Genomic DNA, 21472 nt, shown 5'->3' with positions numbered 1-21472 from the left:
CCACTGCTGATGTGTGTGTGTGTTTTGTGTCTGTGCGTGTACTTGTGTGTGGTGGAAGAGATTGTCTCCGTGTTGATAGAGAGGAGGACAGGGGGATGGGGAACCTAAAACATTTCTAGGAACCTTCTGGAAAACAGGCATGTTGAGGGTTTGAAAAACAAACACTACTCCACTTAAAAGTCAGCCTTTACCACTGGCCCTGCCTCCACACCCACACCCTCCTCTCCTCACTGGCCCTGATAGAACTGAAGAATTACGCTGCTCTATGTTCTCCACATACTTCAGTCTGAGACGGCCATCGTTGAAGTCGCTTGTGGCGACGTTAAAATTAGGGGTGTTGAACAAATCAAAGTCGTCAGCAACGGGAACATCTGTAACCCGTCAGAGTATCAAAGTATTACGAATTTTCAAAATGGCACTTTTACCCACCTGTGTTCTGGCTCTGGCCCTAACCATCGGTTTTTTGGGACCAGTCAGAATGTGTTTGTGTTCTCGAAATCTTCGGGGAGGTACTCGGATCCAGACACTAACGTCCGTGGCCGTGATGTAGCGTTTGGCCGGAGCAAGGAGTTTGGGTAGCCAGGCAAACCCCCCCCCCCCCTCCCTGAGCTGTTCTCAGCTAAACAGGTCTGGGTGATAGGATCAGAACCAGACCTCTGGGGTGACCCAAAACAACAGTAAAACTACTCTAAAGAGTATGTGTGTGTAAACACCCAGAGGACAAGGCACCGTTCACAGACAATAGAGGTCATGATGTGGGGTAAATGAGGTAGCATGACGAACCATCAGCTTGACCAACAGTAGTTTATTAGGACCCATGTTTTGCATTGAATTTGCATCGACTTGCCTTGACTAGTCAGTCATAAAGAAGTAGCCCTAAGGACTAGGTTGTCCTTTCCATACTATGAGAAGAATGCATGGGTGTGTGAGTACGCCTATAGGACTAGGGGATAGGCCTTTTCTAAAAATGAATTGTGTGGGTGGGTGTGTGTGTGTGTGTGTCAGCATGCGTGTGCGCGAGTAAATGTGAGATCTTGCACGTGTCAGTGTGTGTCATTCCAACACACAGATTCCTATCCAGGGCTGGATTAAGAAATCATAGACCCTGGAGCTTTGTTTTTTTCAGGCTGTTGGTTGTGTCCTGTGGTATTGTGTGCAGATCCTTGCAACATGGGGCCGTGCCTGATCATGTTGAAACATGTGGTGATGGCGGCGGATGAATGGCATGACAATGGGCTTCAGGATCTCACCACGGTATCTCTGTGCATTCAAATTGCCAACTGTGTTTGTTGTCCGTGGCTTATGCCTGTCCATACCATAACCCCACCGCCACCATGGGGCACTCTGTTCCCAACCTACAGTTGAAACCTGGGATTCATCCGTGAAGAGCACACTTCTTCAGCGTGCCAGTGGCCATCAAAGGTGAGCATTTGCCCCAATGAAGCCATGGTGAGGACGACGAGCATGCAGATGAGCTTCCCTGAGACGGTTTCTGACAGTTGGTACAGAAATTCTTTGGTTGTCTGGGTGGCTGGTCTCAGATGATCCCGCGGGTAAAGAAGACGGATGTGGAGGTCCTGGTTACACCTGGTCTGCGGTTGTGAGGCCGGTTGGACGTACTGCCAAATTCTCTAAAGCACATTGGAAGCGGCTTATAGTAGAAAAATGAACATGCAATTCTCTGGCAATTCCTGCAGTCAGCATGCCAATTGCACTCTCCCTCAAAACAGAGACACCTGTGGCATTGTGTTGTGTGACAAAACTGAAGATTCTAGAGTGGCATTTTATTGTCCCCGGCACAAGGTCACCTGTGTAATGATCATGCTGTTTAATTAAATTATTGATTTACCACACCTATCAGGTAGATGGATTATCTTGGCAAAGGAGAAATGCTCAATAACAAGGATGTAAACAATTTATAAATTTTTTAAATTGACAAATACTCTTTTTGTGCGTTTGGAACATTTCTGTGATCTTTTATTTCAGCTCATGAAACATCGGACCAATACCTTACATGTTGATTTTATATTTTTGCTCAGTATATGTCTACGGCCACACCGCAAGAAGCTGTATGTTCGGCGCGCTTGCTGCCCAAATTACAGCCTTCCAGACTGTAAGCAACCGGTTGATGCCAAAATAAAGGAAACACTTGAGTAAATGAGGGACACAAAGTTTATGTTATTGTGTGTGGGTTTATTTTCCTGGCATGGTTTAGGTCCACTTGTAGAATCTATGCCAAGGCACAGTAAAGCTGTTCTGGCAGCTCATGGTGGCCCAACACCCTTTTAAGACACTTTATGTTGGTGTTTCCTTTATTTTGGCAGTTACCTGTTAGCACTTGTGATTTTTTTTTTTATCAAGTTAATAAAAAAAAACCGACTTGTCCTCCATGGCTAAATGATGCTCTCTGGTTTATTTTGAACATTGAGAGCGGGCTAAATGTTTTTTTTTCTAAATGTTTTGCCTCTTGGGCCCCTGACTCACAATTGACCTGTCACATGTATTTATTATGCTATTTATTTCGTTTATTTTGATGAATCAGTTACTCAATCATGGCAGGGTCCCACAGTTACCGACGTGGGCTCCTTACCTCCTCTCCTCCCCCATCTGATGATTAGCAGAGCAGTGGCAGCAGGCTGTCTACACTCATTGAGAGCAGGCTCCTGAATCCTCCTGTGGTTTGCTGTTGCTGTAAAGAAATAAAAAATATATGCTTCATATCTAATACAGTATATATGTATTTTTGTATGACTTTTCTTGCTGCCTCTTGGGCCCCCCATAGGCCCAGGCCCAGGGGATTCAGCCTCGGTAAGCTCCTGCATTAAACCGGCCCTGTTCATATTATTCAGATCAACATCAGAGGGCCACTCCTGTTGGTTACAGGTTGTAACTTGACCTCCTTCCCAGGGTGCATTGTATTGTGATTACCTGTGGCAGGAAGCCAGTTCCTGAGAATGTCTGTGTTCATCAGATTAGTAAACCAAGATAATGGCTGATTATACCACAGGAGAGGTCTGTTGTTTTAGTTATGGCTAGAGCCAGCCACCCTATCGGCCCCCAGCAAGACAGATAAGAAGTCTTCTAACTTCACCCAGCTCAATGGAGAGCACATTGTTTTGTGCTGAGACCCATCTCAAGCTTTTGGGCCACCAAGTCAACAAAACCAATGTTTAGTCAGGTCTAAAAGTAGTCTGAAATTGTAACCCAAAGGGAATCCTCCCCAACCCACCAGTGGGTCTTTAGGAAACAGTGGTCTGGCATCATTTAGCTGAAGAGGATATGATTATAGGCGATGAGGGGGGTTTGCTGAGTGCTAGGTTTCGGGGAGTTTGTGTGTGGGAAAGTGTGTGAGACTGAGACTTGAGTATGTGTTGGTGCTAGGCTTCAGGGTTAGTATGTGTGTGTTGGTGCTAGGCTTCAGGGTTAGTATGTGTATGTTGGTGCTAGGCTTCAGGGTTAGTATGTGTGTGTTGGTGCTAGGCCTCAGGGTTAGTATGTGTGTTGGTGCTAGGCTTCAGGGTTAGTATGTGTGTGTTGGTGCTAGGCTTCAGGGTTAGTATGTGTGTGTTGGTGCTAGGCTTCAGGGTGTGTATGTGTGTGTTGGTGCTAGGCTTCGGGGTAGGTATGTGTGTGTTGGTGCTAGGCTTCAGGGTTAGTATGTGTGTGTTGGTGCTAGGCTTCAGGGTTAGTATGTGTGTGTTGGTGCTAGGCTTCAGGGTTAGTATGTGTGTGTTGGTGCTAGGCTTCAGGGTTAGTATGTGTGTGTTGGTGCTAGGCTTCAGGGTTAGTATGTGTGTGTTGGTGCTAGGCCTCAGGGTTAGTCTGTGTGTTGGTGCTAGGCCTCAGGGTTAGTCTGTGTGTTGGTGCTAGGCCTCAGGGTTAGCATGTGTGTTGGTGCTAGGCTTCGGGGTAGGCATGTGTGTGTTGGTGCTAGGCTTCAGGGTTAGTATGTGTGTGTTGGTGCTAGGCTTCAGGGTTAGTATGTGTGTGTTGGTGCTAGGCTTCAGGGTTAGTATGTGTGTGTTGGTGCTAGGCTTCAGGGTTAGTATGTGTGTGTTGGTGCTAGGCTTCAGGGTTAGTATGTGTGTGTTGGTGCTAGGCTTCAGGGTTAGTATGTGTGTGTTGGTGCTAGGCTTCAGGGTTAGTATGTGTGTGTTGGTGCTAGGCTTCAGGGTTAGTATGTGTGTGTTGGTGCTAGGCTTCGGGGTTAGTATGTGTGTGTTGGTGCTAGGCTTCGGGGTTAGTATGTGTATGTTGGTGCTAGGCCTCAGGGTTAGTATGTGTATGTTGGTGCTAGGCCTCAGGGTTAGTATGTGTGTGTTGGTGCTAGGCCTCAGGGTTAGTATGTGTGTTGGTGCTAGGCTTCAGGGTTAGTATGTGTGTGTTGGTGCTAGGCCTCAGGGTTAGTATGTGTGTGTTGGTGCTAGGCCTCAGGGTTAGTATGTGTATGTTGGTGCTAGGCTTCAGGGTTAGTATGTGTGTGTTGGTGCTAGGCCTCAGGGTTAGTATGTGTATGTTGGTGCTAGGCCTCAGGGTTAGTATGTGTGTTGGTGCTAGGCTTCGGGGTTAGTATGTGTGTTGGTGCTAGGCTTCAGGGTTAGTATGTGTGTTGGTGCTAGGCTTCAGGGTTAGTATGTGTGTTGGTGCTAGGCTTCAGGGTTAGTATGTGTGTTGGTGCTAGGCGTAGGCTCTATTCTCCTCTCCGAGACAGGATGTAGCCAAGGCCGCTCTAACACGAGTGTCAGTAAACACAATAAACACGGAAAGCGAGGGAGCACGGAGAGCTGGGTGGACCACAATAGAGAGGAAACGCAGGTTGTCCAAAGCTCTCCTCTTTCTGGCTCTGCTCTATATTTCTCCTAACCTCCTCTTACGTCTTTCTTTCTTCCTCTCCTCTGTTGTTCTTTCTCAAATCTCTATAGTTACTCTGTTTCTCACTCTTTCACTCTCGCTTCACTTCCACTCCTTCGCCACTGCTCTCTCAACCTCCCCCGTCCCTTCCTTGCTGCAGCTGTTGGTCTCGATGAGGCGTGATGTCACAGCCACCCAGCCAATCAGGTGCTGTTGTCGAGGGAGAACAGAGCGACTAAGCAGATGAAAGAAGGGGTGGAGAGGGGAGGAGGAATGGTTTCGTGTGTAGTGTGTTCTGCCTGGTGGGAGCTGGTGTAGATAAAGGCCCTCCTTGTGAACAGCGATGAGAGCCAGATCACCATACCTCTGTGTGTTTAGTTCTTCTCTTTCCTGGCCTGGACAATCAACTCTTCAAGGAGCCCTTTCTCCAGCCCCAGTGTTTATTATAATATTCCCCTGGACGTCTTTCATTAGATGTAAACACAGGTCCTTGACTGTGAGTCTTATCTGGAATAGGTGAAGCCACACCCACCGAACTCCACAACTACTACCACCATGAGTGTCGTGATAAAGAGCGGACTGGTTGGTACGTGGCTGGGCTGGAATGCACTGATCCTGGGGAGGGGAGAGAGGGCTGGGGTGTTGCTTGGCCATCCCCTTTTGTGTGAGGCAGGCAGGATGCAGGGTGGGTGTGGCCGCAACATTGGCAACTCATAACAAATGAAAGGTGGAGACAGCTGGCGGTGGAATGAAAAGATCCAATGGAGACCTCATGTTTTGTCTTCTCTCTTTATCTATTTTGATCCCAAAAGTTGATTTTTCCACCCACTTTTTGTTGTCATGATTGGAGTTGTTTCATTACAACATGAATAATCATTGAATAGAGCCACAGACTCTTTTCAAAGACTCATGTCTCTTGTTAACAGTAGGATAAGTAGAAGGCTAGATTTACATACATTTAAGATGCAGTTTGTACTGTGACGTTTTACGGTGAGTTACTGCTTTTGTCTTGTGTTTAACATGTACACGATGCCTCAAACAAAACTTCACATTAGGGGAGACTCAAGTCAGTAAAGATAATCAAAGACAAGAATCTTATCTTTCTGAAAGGACAACTCAAAAAATCTATTCGCAGAAAAAGTATTTCCCAAAGGAAAGTGTAACATTTAGGAAAGAATTAGCAGCGATTAGCCCCTTCCTGTACTTTTTCCCTACAGTTTATGAAGTCGAGAAACTTTTCGATTCAGCAATTGTCTGAATCAAGGACTTCCTCCAAAACATGGTAATTGTTCAAGGTATTCTAGGTGCGAGTCTGACCCCTGGTGGTGAAAAGATAATGCCCAGATAAATTGTCTGGTCGAACCACACACACACACACACACACACACACACACACACACACACACACACACACACACACACACACACACACACACACACACACACACACACACACACACACACACACACACACACACACACACACACACACACACACACACACACACACACACACACACACACACACACACACACACACACACACACACACACACACACCACACAATAACTATTTATTGACAAATTTATACCTCAGCACAGGTCCAGATATACAGCACAGCATGATATCATATTGGACTCTGTGATTTTGTTCATTTCTTCAACGATTTAGACAAGGCAACTTTTAGCTCCTTAGACCGACAGCATCACTCAGAGCAGATTCATCAGTGAAAGAATCCATCTGTTTGAGAGTGTTCTCCAAACCAAAACTTCCAAGTTTTAGAGCTTGATGAGTAGAAGTATACAGTACTGGTCCTGGAAAAATCATTGCAGTCAGTGTTGCAAAACAAAACCAAAAGTTATTGTATCATGATTATTGTATTGTGGTTACAAAGATTGGAGATGAAATCTGAACTTTAGCTAGCTTTCGTGGAGCTGCAGCTTCTCAGAAGCATGAGTATGCTACTGTATTGTGGTTAAACAAACAAACATTGATCTGCTCATGCTCACATCTGAACATTCTAACCCAGTCTCCATGACAACGGGCCCTCGGATTCTCTCTCTCTGATTAGTTCTGAGATCCGCACACTGTGTTTGTGACAGGAGGCTGGGCTCCAGGAGTGCTCTGGAGCGGGCTCCGTGTCGTACCCAGGGAAAGGTGCTGTTTGGGGGTAGGTGTGTCTCACCAGCCCCCCTCTGAGGTGTCCACGTCCTGAACCATCCCTCCCTGCTGGATGACAGCTGTCGCCATGCTGATGGCCTCCTCCAATGTCTGCTGCTCCTCCACACACACACACACACACACACACACACACACACACACACACACACACACACACACACACACACACACACACACACACACACACACACACACACACAGTATAATGCTAAGAGTGCAACTTGACAAGTTCTTAACCTCTGTGTGCGTGAACTGACCTGAAAAGCAATCGTTGTGCCGTTAGCCGTGGCCAGCAGCGCCACCTGCTGGTAGTGAGCCGCCTGTCATGACACCCTCCGACGTCACTATGGCAACCTGGAGAGGAAAGACAAACCACCAGGAACATGATGATCCACTTTACAGCACAAACATTGACATGCAAGAGCAAATACTGATTCATGCATTTAGCCTAGTGTGGGCTAAGGAGTACGTGCGTGTAACCTACCTGCTGCAGCGCCTTGGCCTCCCCTGTAACCATGGTAATGTGGCGGTGTCCCATGGCGGTCGTGTCCGTCTGCTGGGTCGGCAGGGAGATGGTTGTGCCGTCCCGCATTACCATGGTGATAGCCGTGCCAAGCGCCTGTAGGTCCTCTTCCGACAGACCCACCTGCCAGAAGAGAACCAACTGTTTTTATAATACACTCAAGTTCGGAGAAACAGAACAGCTTGGGACTGTGGTGACAGCATGTACTAGAACTGAGCACGCGGCTATCAAAAGAATGGGAATGGAAAATGTATGCCCTTTTCTTTCCATATCACACAAGTGGAATCACTAGATAGGAAAGTAGGACTACCTGAGAGCCAATGACGTCTTGGGAATCCGAACCTTCCTCTTTCTGCTCCGCCCCTTCCAGGAAGGAGACCTGTGAATGGTCGTTCATCGCTTTTGCAAAAGAGAAAACGGAGAGGCGAGTCATTAACAAATGAGGGGATTCGATTATCTGGCCCGGGTTACTCCGGGGAGAGGAGTTAGAACCGTGTTAAAAGTGATTGCATTTGTTTTGGAAGTAGGCAGCCTCCCGGTCATGAGCCAGGTGCCCCGTTCAAAGCCCGCGGCAAAGTCGGCTTAAAACAAAAGTGACGTAGCCTAGACTAGATGGAGCACGTGGAGTAATGAGTAGGATTGTGTTCTCACATAATAGATTGTATGTTTCTGGACGACCATGCTGCCTTGTTGACAACATGACCGAGCGGAGCTGATTATTGTTCAATTTGAGAAGGGAGCTCCTCCCTCACCGCTTTTCTCCGCTCACGTCACGGGCCATGGACCATTGCACCGCGGCTCAGGTTAACAGAACTCCCTCAAAGCATTGAATACTGTTAAGATCTTCAAGAGGAAATGAGTTCACAGCTGGTGTTTATTATAAGAGAGTGTGTGTGTGTGTGTGTCTCTACATACCTTCCCTGTCCCCTGTGGCCTCAAAGTCTGTGCGTGATGCATTTGTGCATGACCAGTGTAGAGGGCAGTGCCACAGTGGTTGCAGGTGTAATGTTTGCAGTGTGTGTGAACCACATGGTGCTTGTACAGGCTGGAGTACTCTGTAAATCGCTTCCCACAGCCAGGTACTGTACACAGGTAGGGCTTCTCTCCTAGGGGAGAGAGAGGGAGATAGAACGAGGGAGGGAGCAGGGGAGAGAGAGAAAGAGGAGTACTTATTTCATGTGAAGTATCTAACTCAACAGTCATGTAATCGCTCACCCGTGTGTATTCTCATGTAGTATTAGTAGTGTGTGTGTGTGTGTGTGTGTTTTATCTTGGGGTGCGTCCTACCCGTGTGTATTCTCATGTGGTTCTTGTAGTTGGTGGCACTGGCGAAGCTTCGTCCACAGGAGGGTACAGGTCACATGTAGGGGCGTTCTCCTGTGTGTGTTCTGATGTGGACCTTCCTGATGTTCGAGGTGGTGAAGGAACGACCACAGCCCTCAAACGGACACTTAAATGGCTTCTCACCTGACAGAGAGATAGACAAAAAATGTCAGGGGAAGAGATTGAGAGAAGGAAAGAAAGATATGGGGGAAGAGAACGTACAGCCCTTGAACGGGCACTTTAATAGTGTCCCATCGAACAAGAGGGAAGGAAACAAGGAGGGAAAGACAAAAAGGAGAAAACGAGAGAGAGAAAGTGAGAGGGAGCGTAAGAGGTCTACACTGAGGTGTACAAAACATTAGGAACACCTTCCTAATATTGAGTTGCAACCCTCCTTTTGTCCTCAGAACAGCCTCAATTCGTCGGTACATGGACTCTACAAGGTGTTCCACATGGATGCTGGCCCATATTGACTCCAATGCTTCCCACAGTTGTGTCAAGTTGGCTGTCATGTTCGTGGAACCATTCCTGGACAATCCGAGCCGTGTGGCATGCTGAAAAACTCAATTTGTAGATAGATACACTGCCGCCATGAAGGGATGCACCTGATTGGAAACGATGTTCAGATATGCTGTGGCTTCACTTTTATCAAGGGGCCCAACGTGTGCCATGAAAACACACCCCACACCATCATCACTAGCCTGCAATGATGACACGCGGCATAACATATATGCAAGGACTCGTGGTTTTCGCCATACCCTAGTCCTCCCATCAGCATGAAACAGCAGGAACCGGGATTCATCAGACCAGGCAATGTTTTTCTAATTCTCCAGTGTCCAGTGCTTTCGTTCCTTAGCTCATTGCAACCGCATTTTTTATTTTTTAGCTGAAGGAAGTGAAACTCAGGTCATCGACTGCCATACCCCATTCGTGTCAAGCTACAACGAGTTGTGCATTTATTTGATAGGTCTTTGGGCACCAATGTTGTACTGGACTGTCAGTTGATGAACTGTAGCCCGTCTGTTGCTCTGAACAATTCGTGTCAGCCTCCTTTGTCCTCTTTCATGAATGACCCATTTTCGACCACTGGCTGTTGTTGGCTAGATGTCATTTGGGTGGGTGGTGGACCATTCTTGATACACACGGTAAACTGTTGAGTGTGAAAAACCCAGCAGCGCTGCAGTTCTTGACACACTCAAACCGATGCGCCTGGCACCTACTACCAGACCCTGTTCAAAGGCACTTAGATATTTTGTCTTGCTCTGAATGGCACACATACAAAATTCATGTTTCAAGGCTGGATTCACCTGGTCAGTCTATGTTACCGAAAGAGCAGGCATTCCTAATGTTTTCTACATACAGTGTAGAAGTACAGAGATATGAGGAGACTGATGGAAAGAGAAAGTGACTGAAAAAGAGGGGGGACTGAGGAAAGAAGTGGTGGGGGAAAGATGCAGGGTGTGTGTGTGTCCTGCTACCTGTGTGTGTGCGGACGTGTTTCTGGAGGTCCTCGGAGGTTTTGAAGGCCTTGAAGCATATGTCTTCAGGACACTTGTGTGGTTTCTCTCCAGTGTGTGTTCGCAAGGTGACACTTCAGCCCGTAACCTGTGGCGAACGCCTTTCCATACGTCAACACGTCACACCTGTATGGCCGGACAGCTGTGTGAGCCCGCTCATGCACCTGACAAGACAGGGGGCAACGTTAGTACAACATTCACATCTTGTCACGTGGTAACAAGTGTGTGGTGTTTGGTATCTTGAGGTGGCGACGCATGTGGAAAGGACTACAAATGATTACGGCTTATAAAGGGAAAGCCAGCTGTGTGGCAAACACTGATGCCCTTCTCCCAGACCAGCTAAAACATTGTTTCTGCTGACTCAGAGGTAAACAATACTGATCCTCCTAGGAGGGCCCCCGGTGCGCAAAGGGACTGTGTGCTCTCGATCTCTATGGCCAACGTGAGTAAGACTTTTAAGTGTGTGAATACTCGCAAGGCAGCCGGCCCAGACGGTATCTCAGGTGGCGTCCTCAGAGCATGCCGCAGACCAGCGGGCTGGAGTGTTTACGGACATACTCAACCTCTTCCCGCCCCAGTCTGTAATCCCCACATGCTTCATGATGTCCGCCATTGTTCCGGTCTCCAAGCAAACAAAGGTAACTTGCCTAAATGACTATCGCTCTGTAGCACTGACTTCTGTCATCGTGAAGTGCTTTGAGAAGCTATTCAAGGACCACATCAGCTCCACCTTAACTGACACACTGGACCCACTACAATGTGCATACCACTCCAATAGATCCACACACGATGCAATCGTCATTGCGCTGCACTCGGCTCTATCCCATCTGGACAAGAGGAATACCTATGTGAGAATGCTGTTCATTGACTACAGCTGAGCTTTCAACACCATAGTCCCCTTCAAGCTCATTAAGCTCAGGCCCGGGGTCTGAACACCTCCCTCTGCAACTGGATCCTGGACTTCCTGACGGGCAGACCCCAGCTGGTGAGGGAAGTCAACAACACCGCTGCCACACTGACCCTCACTGACCCTCAAGGATGTGTGCTCAGCCCCCTCCTGTACTCACTGTACACCCACGACGACACGAAGTTGGTGGGCCTGATTGCCGACGACGAGACAGACCACAGGGAGGAGGTTAGAGCCCTGGAAGAGTGGTGCCAGGACAACAGCCTCTTCCTCAACGTCAGCAAAACCAAGGAGGTGATTGTGGACTACAGTAAACAGGGGGGGAGCAGGTCCCCATCTGCATCAGCGGGGCTGCAGTGGAGAGGGTCAAAAGCTTCAGCGCCTCTTCAACCTTTCGGCAACTGAAGAAATTTGGCATAGCCCCTCAGATCCTCAAGATGTTATACAGCTACAGTCAGGATTGTGCTGCCAAACTGCAAGCCCAAGGGGTGGTGGATGTACGCTGTGCTGCCATCGTCCAGCTGCACTGCCTCCACAGCACTGGGGTCATACCAATCTGCAGAGGTTAGAGGATGTTTGAGATCCCTTTCCTTCCATCCTTTTGAGAAGAAATACTAACTGATGTGTGAGGGACTGGACCAAAGAAAACAAGGTGACAACAACTATTGCTTTCACCAAGCCTTTCCTAGAGTAGTGAATGCAGTATCTGGCCCAGGTTTGATGTTAATATACCTTTGGATGTGTGGTGGATGTGTGCGGTGGTCCCGTCCTCGAAGCTGAACTGCCTGGCCGTCCTCAAAGGCCAGGGGCTCTGGAGAGAGGACAGGAGAACAGCCAGCATCAGGAGCGACATGGTCTCACAGAACACAGACAAGGTTATTCACAAACCCTCCAGCAGATATGTGGTTCTGAGGGTGTAGAATGACCTTTCTGCTGTACAGTGACCTGGTGGATATAGGCTGTAGTACCACCCCAACAATCCTGTGTAATACTGTATTACATTGTTCATATTTATGTGGCCATTGTCCTAACATCTTGCTCTGTAACAAGGATAGATAACCTAGGTCAGCTGATGTGACATTATTGCACTGATGATGACCTAGGGGTTGTGTGTGGTGGCTTGATACATCAGAGAAGAGAAAAGGTGTTGAGTAACGGGTATTAACAATCTGTGGCTGTCCTGGACCCTCAACCACTGAATATACCATATTCTATAATATTTGCATTATGTGAATGCACCTAGGTTAGGTTCAAGATGAGTCTATGGGGAGAGGAACCCGGATATCCGACGTTAAACTGCATTGGATTCAACGTCGGGTAGAAATGAGCGTTTGGACTACAAGCCAGAATGTTGAATAAAACTTCACTGGTAGTCCGTGTGGATAGTCCTTCTGCAGGCAGGCATGTGAAACAACATAACCACAGGAAAGTATCTCTAGCACCTGAAGTACAAGCAGAACCATCTAAACACGTGCACAAACATGTACGCGCGTATATGTATCATGCATTCAGAAAGTATTCAGACCCCTTTACTTTTCCCACATTTTGTTACGTTACAGCCTTATTCTAAAATGGATTCAATTGTCCCCCCCCCCTCATCTACACACAATTTAGATGATTTAGAAATTTTTGCACATGTATTAAAATGAAAAACTAAATATTACATTCACTTAAGTATTCAGGCCCTTTACTCAGTACTATGTTGAAGCACCTTTGGCAGCAATTTCAACTTCAAGTTCTTGGTTTTGACGTTACAAGCTTGGCACACCTGTATTTGGGGAGTTTCTCACATTCTTCTCAGTAGATCCTCAAGCTCTGTCAGGTTGGATGGGGAGTGGTCGCTGCACAGCTATTTTCAGGTCTTTCCAGAGATGTTAGATTGGGTTCAAGTCCGGAACTTGTCCCGAAGCCACTCCTATATTGTATTGGCTGTGTGCTTAGGGTCGTTGTCCTGTTGGAAGGTGAACCTTCACCCCAGTCTGAGGTCCTGAGCGCTCAAGAGCAGGTTTTCATCAAAGATACTTTGCTCCGTTCATCTTTCGCTCGATCCTGAATATCCTCCCAGTCACAGCAAAATATCCCCACAGCATGTTGCTGCCACCACGCTTCCCTTTAGGGATGGTGCCAGGTTTCCTTCGAACGTGACACTTGGCATTCAAGCCAAGATTTCAACCTTGGTTTCATCAGACCAGAGAATCATGGTCAGAGTCCTTTAGGTGCCTTTTGGCAAACTTCAACCGGGCTGTCATGGGTCTTTCACTGAGGAGTGGCTTCCGTCTGGCCACTCTATCACAAAAGCCTGATTGGTGTAGTGCTGCAGAGATGGTTGTCCTTATTGAAGGTTCTCCCATCTCCACAGAGGAACTCTGGAACTCTGTCAAAGTCACCATCGGGTTCTTGGTCAGCTCCCTGGCCAATGCCCTACCCCAATTTCTCAGTTTGGCCAGGCAGCCAGCTCTAGGAAGAGTGTTGTTGGTTCCAGACTTCTTCCATTTAAGAATGATGGAGGCCACTGTGTTCTTGGGGACCTTCAATGCTTCAGAAATGTTTTAGTACCCTTTCCCAGATCTGTGCCTCGACACAATTCCCTTGACCTCATGGCTTGTTTTTTGTTGTTGCTGACATGCACTGTCAACTGTGGGACCTTATATAGACAGGTGTGTGCCTTTCCAAATCATGTCCAATCAAATGAATTCACCACAGGTGGACTCCAATCAAGTTGTAGAAACATCTCAAGGATGATCAATGGAAACAAGATGCACCTGAGCTCAATTTTGAGTCTCATAGCAAAGGGCCTGAAGACTATAGAAATAAGGTAGTTCTGTTTTTATTTTTATACATTTGCACAAAAAAAATGAAAACTTGTTTTCGCTTTGTCATTATGAGGTATTGTGTGGATATTGATAAGAAAAACAATCAATTTAATCAATTTTAGAATAAGGCTGTAACGTAACAAAAAGTCAAGAGGTCTACTTTGAATGTACTGTATGATATACTTTATGTATTTATCTTATGCACTATAGGCACTAACAGTGCTTTGAAACGTTTATGTGGATATATTGTCATTCCTACCTTCAAAGGACCTACCACACAGACAACTGGTAAAGTAAGTTAAAATAGATTTTTATGTCCTGAGATAAAGCTGTCCTGATACAATCGCTCATTTATGTCCAATGTAGAATTCAATGAAATTCAACGTTGGGTTTCCAGGATATGGGGAGGGCAGACTAATATTTTACTGTTAATGGACATAGCTATCTGCTCATGTTCATGTTGACACAAGGGTTTATGGCATAAGCATTATGCCATCATTGGGTGCATTTCCATCCGGTTGTCACTGTGCCATCATTTCCAGGTTGTCACTGTATCGGTTTAGATGGGTTCTTTTGGTAAATGAGGGATAGGTTTGCGAATGGCTGAATGAATTATTCTGCAGCAGAACTGGTCAGGCCACACAGCTATCTTTCATTTTAGTAAATTATTGGGAATAATATTTGTTGTACATTATAGTAGGTGTAACAATATGCCATGAAGTCTAAAAGGTAGCTTGTCAAGAAGGGATGTGGACTCAAAATAGTCAATTTAAACTTGTTCACAAACTAGGGGTCGAGTGACAACTAAGTAGCTAGCTAACAAGTAAGTAAGCTAACGTCATCATTACACTGAATGGCAAGTTTACCTAGCTAGCAACTGGCAGGCTATTGATGCTATGGCTAGCTTCAAGAAGCTCATTTTCTTCACCGTTGTTGTTACAACTAGTTAAAAATCACATAACACCAATGACATCAGCAATCGTTGAATTGCTAGCCCCCTAACCTTGACTACGTTTGCAATGTCTTTGACATGTAGCTAACTACTGTAACTAAAGCGCACGCGAAAGTCTAAATACAACCAGGCCTCTTCATTACAACACCTTTGAGCTCGAATCAGACATTTGTGACGCAACATGGTTACTCCCGTCGGAAACACCGATAATCGATCCCTAACAAAGCGTTTTCTTTATCTTAATATTTGACCTCAAACTCAAAAGAAATCCAGAAATTCACAAGCCCTTCTTTATTTCCCTCTTCCTATCCTCCATTTTCCTATCCCATCTCTCCCTCGGCTTGACAAGTTGCAACGCAAGCTGGGATGCTCACCTCCAGCAGAACGCTAGGCACCAAATAAGCACCAGGGAACCTGAATGGTATGAAAACGAGTTGGGTCACAACACTGATCTATAATCTGTTGTTATGGTGACTTGATAGGCTCAGTGGCGATTTTAGCATGCAAATCTTGGTGGGGCGAAGAAAAAAAGGAAAGTGGAATGCATGCCAGCAATGCCACTACACAACACTAAACAATATACTAATTGCACTATAACAGTGACAAACGGTGCCCACAAACTGTTAGGGCCTACATAAAGCTGTCCCAACATCTTACCACTGCTACACCTGGCTATCAGCGGAGCGTTGTCTGGCAGCGAAACAGTTCATTCAGCCTCATTTACTGTCTTTATAAAAACATGGCTGACTTGCTTAAACAACCTCTTTGGGATAGGCGTGCCACTAGCGCCCCACCTCGACAACATCCGGTGAAATTGCAGAGCACCAAATTCAAAATATAAAATTCGTAATATTAAACATTCATGAAAATACAAGTGTCTTACATAGTTTAAAAGCTTAACGTCTTGTTAATCCAGCCTCTTTGTTAGATTTCAAAAAGGCTTTACGGCGAAAGCATACCATGCGATTATCTGAGGACAGCGCCCCGCATACAAAAGCATTACAAACATTTTCCAAACAAGCAGAGATGTCACAAAAGTCAGAAATAGCTATAAAATAAATAACTTCCCTTTAAGGATCTTCCTCCGTCTGCAATCCCAAGGTACATAACAAATGGTCCCTTTGTTCGATAAAGTCCTTCTTTATATCCCAAAAAAGTCAGTTTAGTTGGCACGCTTGATTCAGTAATCCACCGATTTCCGTCATTCAAAATGCATACAAATGAATCTCAAAAGTGACCAATAAACCTTTTCCAAACAAGTCAAATAACATTTATAATCAATCCTCAGGTACCCTAATATGTAAATAAACACGCGCAACAATATTACAGTCAAAATGGGAGCCACCTAGGAAAACTACAAATGATAGTTCATTTTTCAAAAAATAAGCCTGAAACTCTTTCTAAAGACTGTTGACATCTACTGGAAGCCCAAGGAACTGCAATCTGGGAGGTATTCCATTGATATTCCCAAAGACAGCCATTTCAATGAGTGGTGAGCTCAACAACAACAAAAAATTCCGGATGGATTCTCCTCGGGTTTTCACCTGCCATATCAGTTCTGTTATACTCACAGACAGATTATTTTAACAGTTTTGGAAACTTTAGAGTGTTTTCTATTCACTACTACCAATTGTATGCATATCCTAGCTTCTAGACCTGAGTAAAAGGCAGTTTACTTTGGGCACCTCAGTCATCCAAACTTCTGAATACTGCACAAATGTGGTTTCTAATGACAATTGAGATGTACAAACTATTGAATAAGGGGACGACAAGCAGATAAGAGGCAATCCGTAATTTGGTTTAAGACAATGAGCGAGCTAGGACAGGCATACTGTTAGTCAATATAATTATTTGTTTAACACTTTTGAAATGTACAGCGACAGAATTCAGAACATGGGCATTCTTACAGTGTTCTCCCTGTACACCAAGTCAGAACTGTAGGATAAATAAATGGGACATATAAGCAGACAATGAAAGCTCTTACAATATTCAATGATTACATTTCTCTAAAACAGGTTATAGTCTACAGTAGAACAGTCAGAACAGTAGGTGAAATTATGAGGGGTAAATAGACCAAATTACTGGGGTGAGGCACATGGACTACTAACACCTTACTACACAACATTCACTTAGTATTACTTTCTCAGCTACAGTATACATATCTCCCTTGCATGTTACAGCATTTATGAAGCAGCATACAGTACATTTTTGGACTCACATTGTTGTGCTTGGCTCATTTGAACAGGAAGGTGGTGCGGCGGTCCTCATCATTTTAAACTTGGAAAAGAGCCCCTTAATCCCAGATTTGGGACCACACAGCCAACTGTCACTGATTCCTTCCAAACCACTTATTGAATTTGCAATTTTCCAACTTGTGTTATGTTTGTCCACCAATGCGTTTTATCTATAATTTATCTTCATATGACAATGATTAAAACGGATTTCTCAGTAGATTGTCGACTTGATTCATGATGACTGCTAGCTAAGATTTTAAAAGTATGACGTTGACATGATCAGTTCAATCAAAGCTACTGTAGATATAATGTGATTTGACATAATTTTATCTGTGGCAAATGACCTCTGAACCTTCTTGGATGGGCACTTCTGTGGCAAATGACCTCTGAACCTTCTTGGATGGGCACTTCTGTGGCAGCAGCTGAAGGGCTAGAACTTTCAATGTCTCCTCTTACATTTGTCAGTGACGTAAAGTACCCATGAGTGACAGAAAATTGAGCCAATCACAGCTCAACGCTCCGTATTTTCTGCTGGCTTGCCCAACCACCACAGAAAGCACTGAGCTTGGCTGACACACCTGCATTTAGGAGCTGCCAAAAAATAAACGATGTTTGTACACGGCTTTATTAACTCAATGATATATATCGTTTGATATGTTACACATATTAATGCCAAAATAACATGCAAAACAGGAAAGTCCCCCCCCCCCCCCTAAAAAAAACCCAACAGGTGGGGCTCTGCCCTGAATGATGGGTTGCTACTGGATAGGCTAGGGGTTGGTACAGGGGTGGGAAGGACTGGTTCTATATATTTTTTTAAAGGATCAACTCCGTGACTTTCAACGTGGCACAATCATTGAATGCCACATTTTCCAACAAGTCAGTTTGTGAAATTTCTGCCCTGCTCGAGCTGCCCCAGTCGACTTTGTGTGCCCGACCTCACTAACGCTGTTGTGGCTGAATGAAAGCAAGTCCCTGCAGAAATGTCCCAACATGTAGTGGAAAGCCTTCCCAGAGGAGTGGAGGCTGTTATAGCAGCAAAAGGTGCGCCAACTCCATATTAATGCCCATGATTTTGGAATGAGATGTTTGACAAGCAGATGTCCACATACTTTTGGTCATGTAGTGCATTTCAAGGACGGGCAACTTCAGTCTTCGGGGGCTGGAGAGGTGTCTCACTTTTTCCCCATCTGTAGCAAACACAGCCTATTAAACAAATTACATTCTAAACTGAAGATCATGATTAGTTTCAGTTTCAAGTTGTATTAGTCGTATGTACGGGATACGCATGGTATACATCGTCCAACGAAATGCTTACTTGCAGCTAAGTAATGTCACGCCAGGCTAAGCCTACATGAAACACAGCCCTTATTTTCAAGTGTTTCTAAAAACCCTTATGGAAAGCTGCCATGGTCATACCCCTCTTCAAAGGGGGAGACACTCTAGACCCAAACTGTTACAGACCTATATCAATCCTGCCCTCCCTTCTAAAGTCTTTGGAAGCCAAGTTAACAGATCACCGACCATTTCGAATCCCACCGTACCTTCTCCGCTATGCAATCTGGTTTCCGAGCTGGTCATGGGTGCACCTCAGCCACGCTCAAGGTCCTAAACGATATCCTAACCGCCATCGATAAAAGACAATACTGTGCAGCCTTATTCATCGACCTGGCCAAGGCTTTCGACCCTGTCAATCACCGCATTCTTATTGGCAGACTCAACAGCCTTGGTTTCTCAAATGAATGCCTCACCTGGTTCACCAACTACTTCTTAGATAGAGTTCACTATTGTCCGGACTTCTGTCAGTCTCTATGGGGGTGCCACAGGGTTCAATTCTGGGGCTATTTTCTCTGTATACATCAATGATGTCACTCTTGCTACTGGTGATTCTCTGATCTACCTCTACGCAGACGACACCATTCTGTATACTTCTGGCCCTTCTTTGGGCACTGTGTTAACAAACCTCCAAACGAGCTTCAATGCCATACAACACTCCTTCCGTGGCCTCCAACTGCTCTTAAGTGCAAGTAAAACTAAATGCATGCTCTTCAACCGATCGCTGCCCGCCCATCTAGCATCACTACTCTGGACAGTTCTGACTTAGAATATGTGGACAACTACAAATACCTAGGTGTCTGGTTAGACTGTAAACTCTCCTTCCAGACTCACATTAAGCATCTCACATTTCCAATCCAAAATTAAATCTAGAATCGGCTTCCTATTTCGCAACAAAGCCTCCTTTACTCATGCTGCCAAACTACCCTCGTAAAACTGACTATCCTACCGATCCTCGACTTTGGCGATGTCATTTACAAAATAGCCTCAAACACTCTACTCAGCAAATTGGATGTCGTCTATCATAGTGCAATCAGTTTAGTCACCAAAGCCCCATATACCACCCACCACTGCGACCTGTATGCTCTCGTTGGCTGGCCCTCAATTCATATTCGTCGCAAAACCCACTGGCTCCAGGTCATCTATAAGTCTTTGCTAGGTAAATCACTTCTTTATCTCAGCTCACTGATCACCATAGCAGCACCCACCCGTATAACACATGCTCCAGCAGGTATATTTCACTGGTCATTCCCAAAGCCAACTCCTCCTTTGGATGCCTTTCCATCCAGTTCTATGCTGCCAATGACTGGAACGAATTGCAAAAATCACTGAAGCTGGAGACTTATATCACCCTCACTAACTTTAAGCATCAGCTGTCAGAGCAGCTTACCGATCATTGCACCTGTAAACAACCCAACTACCTCATCCCCATATTATTCTTTTTTTTGCTCCTTTGCACCCCAGTATCTCTACTTGCACATTCATTTTCTGCACATCTATCACTCCAGTGTTAATGCTAAATTGTAATTATTTCACCACTATGGCCTATTTATTGCCTTACCTCCCTAATCTTACTAAATTTGCACACACTGCATATATATTTTTCTATTGTGTTATTGACTGTATGTTTGTTTATCCCATGCGTAACTCTGTGTTTGTGTCGCACTGCTTTGCTTTATCTTGGCCAGGTCGCAGTTGTAAATGAGAACTTGTTCTCAACTGGCCTACCTGGATAAATAAAAGGTTAAATAAAATGAACATACCTGACAAGCAACCTCACTCACAGTAGACCGGAAACACATTTATTTATAAATATTATCCTAACATTCAGCGTCTGACAGATGTCATGACGCTAGCCCTCTAGCAGAGATGTGACCCCCCCCCCCCCTCCTTAGGAGGGGGCAGTTTTCGCAACAGCTCCATAAATTCCTGGCAGAGGCCCTCTTCTCCCTTGCAACATGCAGTATGGAGAGTGTCACAGTAAGACAAAGGGACTCTCCCGCCAAATACTCCTACCTCCCGAATTGGAGAATTAAACATTATTCCTAATTTAGAGAATGTGGAAATGGTCAGTGGAGAAGCCAGCTACGACCCGGTCTGTTTTGTTTCATGTTTGTGACCTCATGAAATACAACATAGCCACATTACCCTAACTCTGTTTAGACAGGTTCCTCAGTTATGAGGCTTGCATCTGAATGTGGGATAAAATGTCTAACGAAGTATAAGAATACTTTTGAAAAGATAATGTGATTTCGTCTTCTAAAATGAAAATCTTTGTTTTTGGTAACTTGTGCCCAGTCAGTAGCTACGCCCAAGTGAATAGACATTGGTTGGATATGATGAACCAACCCCTTTTCCACTCTAGAATATAAGCTCCTGTGATGAATAGTCACCTCATTTCCAAATACCGTGAGGTCCTCATGTTTAAAAATGGCTAATTGTAATTTCCAATCTACAGGCCAGAACATGTGAAAGCTTGCTCCACAATTGAAATGGTATGAACTCTGAACTATTGATCACTCAAGAAGTGAGTCCTAGATTACAGCCTAACAGACTGCAGCTGGAAAGGTAGCAAATCTAGTAAGAACATTGACCCAGAAGAATCAACAAAGGACAATGGCGACATCAACTGGGCAAACCAAAGCCTCACACCAGCTCAACTATCGAAGTCAGCTTCACATAAATACAATGCATTACCTTTCTCCGAATGAGCGATCATTAGTGGCATAGGTATTTGTGAGAATTACTTCCCATGTCCGATAGTGACCCATTCCTTAGTCTTCCTTCTGAACCTCCCCTTTATTATCTCTGAATCTATCATGTTATAACCAAACT

The 21472-nt window shown here is 45.3% G+C and overlaps 1 pseudogene; it reads right to left on the bottom strand.

Annotated features, from left to right (window-relative positions):
* Positions 1 to 6416: 6416 nt before the first annotated feature.
* Positions 6417 to 13339, bottom strand: LOC109869924 (zinc finger protein 76-like; annotated as a pseudogene).
* Between the last annotated feature and the right edge of the window lie 8133 nt (positions 13340 to 21472).

This window comes from Oncorhynchus kisutch, linkage group LG1 (genome assembly GCF_002021735.2).
Source record: "Oncorhynchus kisutch isolate 150728-3 linkage group LG1, Okis_V2, whole genome shotgun sequence".
NCBI classification, from domain to species: Eukaryota; Metazoa; Chordata; class Actinopteri; order Salmoniformes; family Salmonidae; genus Oncorhynchus; species Oncorhynchus kisutch.
This window is presented reverse-complemented; position numbering and strand designations above follow the sequence as displayed.